General features: G+C 37.6%; 1 long non-coding RNA gene across 1 annotated transcript; it reads left to right on the top strand.

Moving 5' to 3' along the window:
- Nucleotides 1-4,132: 4,132 nt before the first annotated feature.
- Nucleotides 4,133-6,641, top strand: LOC148004199 (uncharacterized). Its single transcript, XR_015627774.1, has 3 exons — nucleotides 4,133-4,424; nucleotides 5,002-5,125; nucleotides 6,075-6,641. It is a non-coding gene; the product is annotated as an uncharacterized LOC148004199 (long non-coding RNA).
- The last annotated feature ends 216 nt before the right edge of the window (nucleotides 6,642-6,857 follow it).

The following is a 6,857-nucleotide window of genomic DNA, read 5'->3' as shown; positions in this document are numbered from 1 at the left end:
AGGAGAACATCTTTGACAAACTACCCTATTGATCTCTAATTCTCTGCTGCTGCTGCATTAAATAGAGCCTTGATTTCTTGTCTGGTGTGTTTGCTGTGTAACAATTAAGCAAATGTAATATTTTCTTGTATTACATGAAAATCAATAGACCTCTTGCTCACATGGAGTTGATCATGGTGAAGGATAAACCAGTGATGGCTGAGGGAAGAGCTCAAAAATTAAGATATGATTCATTGGATTTATTAAACCTTTTAAATGAATGAATCTTTTGTTATGAAACTTGCTTTCTAAGAAACAGCAAAGATTTTGTGTGCCCCCCCCACTTCAACCCCCACCTTGATTGTTGCCTGTTACAGAAAAACACTAGCCCAGAAGGGACAGAGTGCTAGGAAACTAGGAGATTTAGTCTATTTCTGGCTTCAGGGTTGTCTTTTTGCCTTTACTTTGTGACTCATTTTCCACTTGTAAGCTGAGAAAAAACATGAAACCTTTCCATCTTAAGATGTATCATGAGTATGGCAAGATGTCTCCTCAGGTAAAGGTACTTGCCATGCATGCTGGCAACCTGGAAATCGCATAAGGATGGAAGGACAGACCCAGCAACCATAAAGTTGTCTTTTGACATTGACACGTGCACATGTGCACAGCTCGCAGGAATCCTCCCCCCACCACCACCACCGCACACAACTTTTTTAAAGAATCCTTTTAAAAACAATGTATCATGATCATGCCTTTTATTTTTGTCTCAGTTTAAAACTTTTTCTGTCTCATTTTTGTTCCTTTTATTTATAAAGGATTTCATTAATAAAAGGATTTCAAAAGTAAGGTGAGAAAGGAAAGATGCTGAAGGCAGTGTGAGTGTTTTTCTGCTAACCTAAGATGGCAAGGAGAAGTCCAAATGGACCCTGCCTGCCCTTCTTGGTTAAGGAAGCCATTGACCAAATTTTCTATCTGTAGTTCTTTAATGCAGTTTGTATTTAACAGTATCCAGGCTTGTGATGACAAACAAGATTGTGTCAGTTTCAGGAGCATGGGATGCAACTGGATAATCTAACTGAAGCCATTCTCAGACAAATATATTCTCTCATTTATGGCTTCTAGACTTTAGATAGTAACATCATGTATGTAAACATAAAGTGAAATTGTCTAGGTATTAAAGGGGATTAATGGGAGAAGAAGCAGATTTGGGGATGAACATGCTAACATCTTTATATCTATATTAAAGTTTTATATGGGAAATATATATATATATATATATATTGGAATTTTGTTTGCATCTCTGTGTGTGTGTGTGTGTGTGTGTGTGTGTGTGTATGATATGTGCATGTTCCCACAAGGGCCAGAGAAAAGGTGTCAAATCCCCTGGAGCTGGAGTTATAGGTGACTGTGCTCCACCTATATGGTTGCCAGGAGCCAAATAATTCAGGCCGTGAAAGAGCAATAAGCATTCTTAACTGTGGAGTTATCTCTCCAGAACCTACACATGATAGATAGATAGATAGATAGATAGATAGATAGATAGATAGATAGATGGATGGATGGATGGATGGATGGATGGATGGATGGTTGGATGGATGGATACTACAGAAACTATCAAAACAATCCAGGCATAACTTTTAGTGAAGGTGTGAAGTTTTGTACAGCCTACCCTCTTCTCATTTTCACACATCTCAATTACGACGTGCTAAAAGAAATTTCTAGGGGTTGGGGATTTGGCTCAGTGGTAGAGCGCTTGCCTAGCAAGCACAAGGCCCTGGGTTCGGTCTCCAGCTCCGGAAAAAAAAAAAAAAAAAGAATCCTTTAAAGAAATTTCTAGGCAAAATTCTTAGTTACTCTGTTACTCTGTAAGCTATAAATTGCGTTAAGAGACATCAACATTTGGGGGCATGAAAGAGGTTGCTGATATTAAGAAAACATAAAAAATTCTGGGGTCGGAGGGGTGGCTCAGGGGTTAAGAGGATTTAATGCTCTTCCAGAAGACCCAGGTTTGGTACCCAGTACCCACATGGAGGCTAACAACTTTCTGTAACTCCCGTTCCAGGAGATTAGAACCTTGATTCTGGCCTCCATGGGCAAGGCATATACACAGAGATATATACAGGCAAGAAACCTATACAGGTAAAATAAAAATAAATCTTAAAATTATAAAATTCAATAAATTAATTCATCTAAAAATAAAAGTGTCTACTTTCTCAGTGGTAATGTCCTCATACACAATGTTGTACATTGTATTTCTTTTGTCACATATATTTGGCCACTAACAATGTTTTGTCCATTGTTGACAATAGTAAATGTTGAAATACTTTTTAATTATTAAAAAGCTATATGGAGGGCTAGAGGGATGGCTCAATAGGTAAAGACACTTGCCATACAAGCCTGGTGACCCGAGTTCAATCCCCAGAACTCAAATAAAGTCGAAAGGAGAAAATCAATTCCATAAAGCTGTCCTCTGACCTCCGCACAAGTGCCCCCACACATAACACACTCACATACATACACACCAGCAGTAAAAATTTTAAAGCCATATTGTAGCATAAGAACATTTTATTTCATGTAATTTATATTTATGTTCACCCAGAGCCACAGACACAGCACATCTACATTTCTTCATGAAATGCCTTTTAGAGCTATTAAAGAGTAATGATGTCTAAGTGTGTGGGATGACATCAAAGACAAGGATCTTCATTTCACCTCCCTTGAAAGCCAATGCAGATAACAGAAACCTTATCCTGATGCTAGCAGATCAAGTATCTCCTAGATTCGGCACAGGGCATTGAGACAGTAATGAGGTAATGACATTTGGAAGCATCTTAACCTAAACAAGTACTTAGCATTACATCTCACCTGGGTCAACAGTCTAGGGTATCAGAGTTAAACTATGTTACAGTAAATTAATGGAAAATGTAACTGCACTTTGCTGAAAGATCAATGTCCAATAAAGGCTGCACAATCAAATCTTGTTGCAATGATTGAGGCCTTTAATTGCCTTTCAAAGATAAGGTAGTAATCAACACAGCTTTAACTGATCTTTTTCACTATTCAACTACATGCTAATGACTAGTGCCAACCCAGAATCTTTAACTACTTATACTTATTAAATCTTATGTTAGGAATGAAAAATTACTTAAGCCACACAATCAATACAACACAAATCTTAATTACTATATTTCACTTTCATACTGTTTTATGTGCTTGACAAATTCACATGGGCTTTCTTTAACTGTAAGAAGGTGTCACTGGTAGTGTCCAGTATCTAAAAGTTATTGTTTTAATGTAAATTGGAGGTCAGACGTTCATTTTTTTTCTTCTAATAAAACTGTGGCTAAAATAGCTTTTACTAACCCTTGGCCATCCAGCTACTGCTTAGAGATCTGTTCAGCTAATTTAGAATTTGAATACAAGTAGAAGACAAACATTTTTTAAGACTTTTAAAATTTTCTGTTTATATGCCTCTATGCCACATGAGTGCAGGTGGCCTCAAAAATCAGAAGAGAACGACGTGCCCCTCTACTGCAGTCACAGGTAGTTATGAGCTGTTCAGTATGTGTGCTGGGAACCCAATAAGGTCTTCTAGAAGAAAAGTATGTCCTCTTGACTGCTGAGCCATTTCTCTAGTCCTGGGTTGTTTTTAATAAGCTTATTTCTAATATTTAATAAAGTTACCAAATATTTCATTAGCTTTTATGGAAAGAGGTGTGATTTCACAAAAAGTTGGGCTGTGGGAACATCACAAATTCAAATGTAAAATGAGCACAGACACGGGGCAAGTTTCACACTTTTTCAAGCATAACATTTTTTTGGTTGGAAATTTTGCATAATGCACCCAGATCATATTCACTTTCCTAATTCTCCTAGATCTGCCCCCAATCCATGTGACCCCCTCCCAAAAAGGAAGAAAGAAAAACAACAAAACAGAACAAACCGTAAGTTCAGTTTGTGTTTATATACTCACTGAAGCATAGGAAACTCCCAGTGGCCATCCCCTTTAGGAAAACTGAGTACCTTCCCACCCACCCTCACCACCATCAGAAGCCCTCAGTCGAGGGGAGCTCTACGTTAGCATCTATCATATTTTTTATGAGTTCTCTTCAATGGCTTTCTGGCTAGGCCACTTCTTTGGTCAGGAGAGGTGGGAGAGGGTAAGGGTTGTCATGGAAGCTTTCTATGACCCTGAACTGATGTCACATTTCTGGGAAAAAAAATTCTACAGCAATTCTGCTTCTTTGTTGTCATAGAGAACAAAAACACATCTGTATTTAAAAACTGAACATAGATACTATTTGAAATTATTCATCCAAGCAAAAGTATTTCAGTGTGAATTGGAGAGGGGCTCAAAAGACTTCACCCCTAGCTGAGGAGTTATGGGTAATTGATCGCTGTTGGGAAAGGGAGAGTCAATTTTCTTCTACAGAGTATGGCCTCTGGTAGGTTACCCATTCTCCAGTGAATGGCCCCACTGGGTGTTCATGCAGGAAGCATGTAGACTCAGTAAGTTATAAACAAAAAATAAAATAAGACATGAAGGTGGAGGGGGAATGCTGAGAGGACTGAGGGGGAGAAGGGGAAAGTAGATATAATCAAGATACAGTGTACACATACATGACATTGTCAGAGATACATACATTGAGATTTGACAACTAAATAGTGGTTAATTTAATATTATTTTGTACATTGCAGAGTTGGAATTTTCAAAACTTTAGCTAGGACATCTAGTTTTAATTAAGTAGATAAAAATCTCACCTGGGACCATTCTTTTAGTAGCATTTAAAAAAAGATCTATTTTGTTGGAGAGTATTTAAAACAAGACCCACGTGAAGTATGAGAAGCCGTGGCAGACACTGCATCCTTTCTTAGGTCTTCCTTGCTGGGTAAGGAACACCAGTGGACACCAGCTCAGGGCTCACACAGGATTGCTTGTAGCTATTCTAGTTGTTCTCATATCATCTTAAATACAGTTTATGAATGTCGTACTATTCCATTACACCATTCATTCGTCTTCAGAGATATTTATAGTATCAATTTAAAAGCTGTAAAACTTCATGGAAAGTAGCCTAGACCTAAGGCTTCAACAAACAAGCTTGCCATTGGAAAAGGGGATCACAGACACTGGACTTCTTAAAACAAGGTTTGGAGTTTCTTGCTGCTGTTCTGGTTGATAGAATTATGAACCTTATAAACTCGGTACTTTTTAGTTAACCTAAATACATAAATCTGTTTGGATTCATCTTATGAAAAGAGATATGTCATTAGATATATGATCATTATATGCTTCGGTGATTCATGAGCCTTGTTACATACATGCTTTGTAATGTATGAATTATTTAGTAAGAAAAATCACAATAATTTTGTTGTTACTCAAAAATTTATGGGTTGGCAGAAACAATTATGCAGCCCGAAAGCTGGCGTGTTAAGGTGACATCATTAACTCCTGTAGTATGAGCTTTTAGCAGCATTTGACATAACCTTTACTGCTACTGCTAGAACATATCAGTAATTTTGTATAACAATCTGCCTGTGAACAGAATGCTGAATTGGCCATCCACAAATTGATTCATTTTACTTTATTTCCATATTAGTACATAATTTAAGTCCCACCTAAAAAGTGTCTACCCAAACCCTAAAGACGAAAAACATGCAAAATAATGAATGTCTCCCAAGTACACAAAAGTGCGAAATCACATTTACTAAGAGGGGCCATTTCTATTTTTAAAATGTTAGATGCGTAAGAATTGGATGAAAATAATTTATGAGCGTAGATTATCTTTAAAGCATTTTTTACACATTGTATTACAGCCACTACTAAGAGACGAAGAAAAAAAATTATTTTCTTGGAAGGCAGCAATGTTCACAACTATACCACAAATGCCATACCAAATGTCATGATTTTGAATTTTGAAATTTACAAAATGAAGTAGCCAAGAATTTGGAAGTCTGATTATAAACCTAGGCTAGCTCAATTTTAGAACCATTTGCCTTGGATGTGTAAGGTTCCATATTCAATCTTAACAACAGTACACACGCACACACACGAATTAGTTCACTAATTCAAATGTTTATTTATTTTTATTTTCTAGGTAGTGTTTTACCTATGTATGTGTCTTTGTATCACATGTCTACCTGGTGCCCATAGAGGCCAAAAGAGGGTATCGAATCTTCTAGAACTAGAGTTCTAGACAACCATGAGCCACCATCCAGGTGCCAGGAATTTAACCAACCTCTTCTGAAAGAACAGCCCATGTTCTTAATCGCTGAGCCAACTTTCTAGCCCCAGAATGTCACTAACTTTAAATGACACTTGAAATTCGATAATCGTTCATGCACCTGACAAATACTCCACACTGGCAAAGCTGAAGAGCGATTCTAGGACCTCTGCTTGCCAACAGAATCGAGTAGACGTGAGTCTTCACAGAGAAGTCAGACTGCAAGGCTGTCTGCACACGACGGACCGAGAGGCATGTGCTGTCAATTTTTGTTTGTAACCTTTATTATAGAATGGATGCTGTGAATAGAACGAATACGTGATTGAAAACTGCAAAGACAGTGTGTTTGCCTTTAATAGCATTCAGAAGAGGACTCTAGTGGAAGCCACGCGGCTCTGTCTTGCAAGAAGAGCAATAAAGTTTGACATGTGTCAGGTGTAATGAATCAAGTTTGCTTTCTGAAAAATGAGAGATTGGAATCCTTTTGCAATATCCTCCTAAGGCATTTCAAAAGTTGTCTTCTATTTTCTCACACTATGAGGACTGCTATTGTAAAGTCAAATTTAGGTGATATACAGAAGTGAAACGGAAGTACTGGGATCAACTAGGCTCACTCCTTTTCTTTTATTTTAGTATCATCACCATCACCACCATCAC

The sequence above is a fragment of the Rattus norvegicus genome, chromosome 8 (genome assembly GCF_021556685.1).
Source record: "Rattus norvegicus strain SHRSP/BbbUtx chromosome 8, alternate assembly SHRSP_T2T, whole genome shotgun sequence".
NCBI lineage: Eukaryota > Metazoa > Chordata > Mammalia > Rodentia > Muridae > Rattus > Rattus norvegicus.
This window is presented reverse-complemented; position numbering and strand designations above follow the sequence as displayed.